General features: G+C 32.3%; 2 long non-coding RNA genes across 2 annotated transcripts; both read right to left on the bottom strand.

The window, feature by feature from the left end:
- Positions 1 to 620: 620 nt before the first annotated feature.
- On the bottom strand, positions 621 to 2,578 carry LOC132638081 (uncharacterized). The gene is made up of 3 exons (XR_009581598.1): positions 2,318 to 2,578; positions 1,758 to 1,814; positions 621 to 959 (listed from the first exon to the last, which is right to left on the bottom strand). It is a non-coding gene; the product is annotated as an uncharacterized LOC132638081 (long non-coding RNA).
- Positions 2,579 to 3,377: 799 nt separating this feature from the next.
- LOC132638082 (uncharacterized) lies at positions 3,378 to 5,355 on the bottom strand. The gene is made up of 2 exons (XR_009581599.1): positions 5,131 to 5,355; positions 3,378 to 3,752 (listed from the first exon to the last, which is right to left on the bottom strand). It is a non-coding gene; the product is annotated as an uncharacterized LOC132638082 (long non-coding RNA).
- Between the last annotated feature and the right edge of the window lie 484 nt (positions 5,356 to 5,839).

Below are 5,839 nucleotides of genomic sequence, written 5' to 3' on the forward strand. Positions count from 1 at the left end.
TTCAATCATTTTATAGTTGTTGATTCCTGACGAGATGTATATATATCAGTTTGCATGTACCTGCAAAACTAGCATATCTTAATTACACTACTAAAAAAAACAGTGAATTTCGACTAAAATTTTCGACCTCACGAGGTCGAAAAAGGCCAATTTTCGACCAAAACTTCGACCTCAAGCGCGGGCTAACAGTTAGGGTGAAATTTTTTTCGACCTCCCGCGGTCGAAACAATTTTTCTGCCTAAATTACGGAAATAAAGTTTTCGACCACGTGAGGTCGAAAATGTTATTTTTTATTTAAATATTAATAAAAAATTTCGACCGCATGCGGTCGAAAATATTTTTTTAATATAAATATTATTCAAAGTTTTCGACCTTTTGTGATCGAAATATGAAAGAATATAAAAATATTTCGACCGCATGAGGTCGAAATTCAAAATGTTGCTCAGTTTTTCGACCTTATGAGGTCGAAATTCTAATTTCTGGGTACAATTTCGACCTCACCAGGTCGAAAATTATCAATATCTGGGTTGAGAGGTCGAAAATCTGGAAAAAAAAAATCCAACATTCAGCTGCTTACAGCAGCCCACCTGCCAATCTCTTTCATCGACCAAATCAACAATGCAATTCATCAAAGTACTTCTACACTCATAAACTACAACATTTTTACAATCAAATCCAACCTCAAATTTCAATTTAAAGTACTTCTAATTCAAATTACAACTAGATTGAAACACTTAAACAACCATAACTACATTCTACAATCAAATTCACCTTCAAAGTATTTCTAATTCGAATTAAAACTACATTCAAACACTTAAATATCATATACATATCCAAGAAAACATAGGAAAATTAAGGGTTCCTGTCACTACGCCCTCTGGTGGTATAAATGGACCCTTCTTCTTCTTTGACTTTTTCGGGGCTTTAGCAATAGCCTTACCCCTATTATCACCCGCCATCTACACAAATTAATAAAAAGAAAGGGTTAGAAAAAATGTTGAACGAGACATACGTACTAAAAAAGGAACTAACATCACTTGCTCAATGGATATCATGAAAAGATGCAATTGATATCATGAAAACTAAGTGTTAATAAAAAAGTGGGTACGAATAAAAAGTTAGTCATGTAAGTCTCTAACTAAGTGTTAATAAAAACAAAAGTAAAAGCATGTGAGATTATTGTCAAAAGTAAAGTTTCAGAAAATAAATTACTTACAGAAATTAAAAAAGGACTGTGAAAGGACTATGATCTTCAGTTCCATACCAAGTTCTCATTTTAGATTATTTTCAATGTTTCGTAAATATTTTGTGGAAAAACAGAGCCGTAGAGTTTAGTTCAAGAATTTAAGGGTGCTTTCTAATCACAATTACTTGTTTGATAGGTAAGCCAAAGAAATGATGTATAAGCTTGCTGCTCAGGAATAATTTAAGAAACTCAAGAATTTCAAGTATGTACTCAACCAAAACAGTAATTCACTCAAGTGATGAAGCTTAATCCACATCAATAGTGCATAGAGCACTTCTTATTTTGGTAAAAAAATTAACTTAGGCCTGGATGGTTAGGGAAAAAAAACTCAAAAACTTATGTGTATGCTCACATAGCTATGACTTGGCAAGTTTGGCAGATGGACAAGGAACAAGGTACATATTAGAATAGAGATTCAGACCATTTGGTCAACAATGACATTTCTCTTCCACGTTGATACTGACATAGAAATCTGAAATTACAACTTCCAAACAAGAGCAAATAATCTAACCTCTGCTACTACTTTCTTGTATCTAGCAAATCTCCCTTAACTCCGGCAATTGACAACCTATTCCAAAAATAAGGACAAAAATAATAAATCATATAAAATGACAATATGCATAAAAAAATGTCATTGGTTGACAATAAATTTGGGAACAGAGGAAATAGTTAGGACTATCAAGAATTAACTTGTCCTTGAATGTGGTGCCCAATTGATTGTATTTGAATAGCTTAACTGTGTATGACTAATTATGGTGCTATTTAACTGCTTTACTGGTGATAAATGAAATACTAAGTTACCCAAAAAAAATGACAATATGCATCAATGTTTTGGTTCATATGTATCACCTCTTAAAATTTACACAACAATCATAACTCATAATTGCATAAAATTATCAAATAGTACACAACAATCATAGCTCGCAATACAAAAGGAAGCTTAAGTATTCAAATACTACGCATCAATGTTTTGGTTCAAAGGACCTTTCTCTATTTTTTTTAGCTTCATTCACATGTAAGATTCTCCAATTTGTATTGTCAAAGATCAAAATTGAACAACAGAACATATACCTTGGAGGAGAATTCCAACAACTGGTTGATGATCTGAATATGGAATTTCAACTGCTTCTGCCAAAAAAAAATTGAAAACAATATAAATACAAAAGTAGTCAGCCTTAGAGGTTTGTTGAATTGCAGGACAAGCACATGAGAATTAGAAAATATGAGAAACTTTTAGTCTAATGGAATCATAGCAGAAAATGGATTCCGAGAACATATTGATTCTCCAATTTTAGCAGCTCATATGCAGCTGAGTTAGAATATGGTATAAGAAGAAGAAAAAAAAAACGGATGCCATTTATCTACATATATTCTCTTGAGTTGTTTTGCACCTATGGTAGGAGAACCAACTTTGAATAATCTTTCATCATCATATTCACATTTTCAACAAATCAAATTGACTATCTGTTTTAGACTCATTCTCTGCATTGGAATACATGCATGTGCCTTTAGTAAATGTGAAACAGGAAAAAAGGGTTGTGCATATGTGCTCATTATATCCAATGCCTATCAATGTGGATACCAATAGAACAGTGAATTTCGACCAAAATTTTCGACCTCACGAGGTCGAAAAAGGTCAATTTTCGACCAAAATTTTGACCTCAAAGCGCGGTCGCTAACAGTTAGGGTGAAATTTTTTTCAACCTCACGTGGTCGAAAATTTTCGACCTCCCGCAGTCGAAACAATTTTTCTGACTAAATTACGGAAATAAAGTTTCCGACCACGTGAGGTCGAAAATGTTATTTTTTATTTAACTATTAATAAAAAATTTCGACCGCATGCGGTCGAAAATATTTTTTTAATATAAATATTATTTAAAGTTTTCGACCTCTTGTGGTCGAAATATGAAAGAATATAAAAATATTTCGACCGCATGAGGTCGAAATTCAAAATGTTGCTTAGTTTTTCGACCTTATGAGGTCGAAATTCTAATTTCTGGGTACAATTTCGACCTTACCAGGTCGACAATTATCAATATCTGGGTTAATTTTCGACCTCATGAGGTCGAAAATCTGGAAAAAAAAAACATTCCAACATTCAGCTGCTTACAACAGCCCACCTGCCAATCTCTTTCATCGACCAAATCAACAATGCAATTCATCAAAGTACTTCTACACTCATAAACTACAACATTCTACAATCAAATCCAACCTCAAATTTCAATTTAAAGTACTTCTAATTCAAATTACAACTAGATTGAAACACTTAAACATCATAAACTTAAACAACCATAACTACATTCTACAATCAAATTCACCTTCAAAGTATTTCTAATTCGAATTAAAACTACATTCAAACACTTAAATATCATATACATATCAAAGAAAACATAGGAAAATTAAGGGTTCCTGTCACTACGCCCTCTGGTGGTATAAACAGACCCTTCTTCTTCTATGATTTTTTCGGGGCTTTAGCAATAGCCTTACCTCTATTATCACCCGCCATCTACACAAATTAATAAAAAGAAAGGGTTAGAAAAAATGTTGAACGAGACATACGTACTAAAAAAGTTACTAACATCACTTGCTCAATGGATATCATGAAAAGTATGCACAAGACACGTGAAAGATGCAATTGATATCATGAAAACTAAGTGTTAATAAAAAAGTGGGTGCGAATAAAAATTTAGTCATGTAAGTCTCTAACTAAGTGTTAATAAAAACAAAAATAAAAGCATGTGAGATTATTGTCAAAAGTAAAGTTTTAGAAAGTAAATTACTTACAGAAATTAAAAAAGGACTGTGAAAGGACTATGATCTTCAGTTCCATACCAAGTTCTCATTTTAGATTATTTTCAATGTTTCGTAAATATTTTGTGGAAAAACAGAGTCGTAGAGTTTAGTTCAAGAATTTAAGGGTGCTTTCTAATCACAATTACTTGTTTGATAGGTAAGCCAAAGAAATGATGTATAAGCTTGCTGCTCAGGAATAATTTAAGAAACTCAAGAATTTCAAGTATGTACTCAACCAAAACAGTAATTCACTCAAGTGATGAAGCTTAATCCACATCAATAGTGCATAGAGCACTTCTTATTTTGGTAAAAAAATTAACTTAGGCCTGGATGGTTAGGGAAAAGAAACTCAAAAACTTATGTGTGTGCTCACATAGCTATGACTTGGCAAGTTTGGCAGATGGACAAGGAACAAGGTACATATTAGAATAGAGATTCAGACCATTTGGTCAACAATGACATTTCTCTTCCACGTTGATACTGACATAGAAATCTGAAATTACAACTTCCAAACAAGAGCAAATAATCTAACTTCTGCTACTACTTTCTTGTATCTAGCAAATCTCCCTTAACTCCGGCAATTGACAACCTATTCCAAAAATAAGGACAAAAATAATAAATCATATAAAATGACAATATGCATAAAAAAATGTCATTGTTGGACATTAAATTTGGGAACAGAGGAAATAGTTAGGACTATCAAGAATTAACTTGTCCTTGAATGTGGTGCCCTATTGATTGTATTTGAATAGCCTAACTGTGTATGACTAATTATGGTGCTATTTAACTGCTTTACTGGTGATAAATGAAATACTAAGTTACCCAAAAAAAATGACAATATGCATCAATGTTTTGGTTCATATGTATCACCTCTTAAAATTTACACAACAATCATAACTCATAATTGCATAAAATTATCAAATAGTACACAACAATCATAGCTCGCAATACAAAAGGAAGCTTAAGTATTCAAATACTACGCATCAATGTTTTGGTTCAAAGGACCTTTCTCTATTTTTCTAGCTTCATTCACATGTAAGATTCTCCAATTTGTATTGTCAAAGATCAAAATTGAACAACAGAACATATACCTTGGGGGAGAATTCCAACAACTGGTTGATGATTTGAATATGGAATTTCAACTGCTTCTGCCAAAAAAAATTTGAAAAAAATAAAAATACAAAAGTAGTCAGCCTTAGAGGTTTGTTGAATTGCAGTACAAGCACATGAGAATTAGAAAATATGAGAAACTTTTAGTCTAATGGAATCATAGCAGAAAATGGATTCCGAGAACATATTGATTCTCCAATTTTAGCAGCTCATATGCAGCTGAGTAGAATATGGTATCAGAAGAATAAAAAAAAACGGATGCCATTTATCTACATATATTCTCTTGAGATGTTTTGCACCTATGGTAGGAGAACCAACTTTGAATAATCTTTCATCATCATATTCACATTTTCAACAAATCAAATTGACTATCTGTTTTAGACTCATTCTCTGCATTGGAATATATGCATGTGCCTTCAGTAAATGTGAAACAGGAAAAAAAGGGTTGTGCATATGTGCTCATTATATCCAATGCCTATCAATGTGGATATACTTTGAAAAGTTCTTTCAGTTCCATTCACAAAACAATATACATACATATACTTCTTTTCTATAAACAACATTACTAGCTATAGGAATCAATAACTTTATGAGGAGTAATAAAAGTATAAGCTTACTAAATACACTAACTATAGTCCTTGAATTGCTCTACTTCCTTGCAGTTCAAGTCTATAAACTTGGGACCATTTT

This window comes from Lycium barbarum, chromosome 4, assembly GCF_019175385.1.
Source record: "Lycium barbarum isolate Lr01 chromosome 4, ASM1917538v2, whole genome shotgun sequence".
NCBI lineage: Eukaryota > Viridiplantae > Streptophyta > Magnoliopsida > Solanales > Solanaceae > Lycium > Lycium barbarum.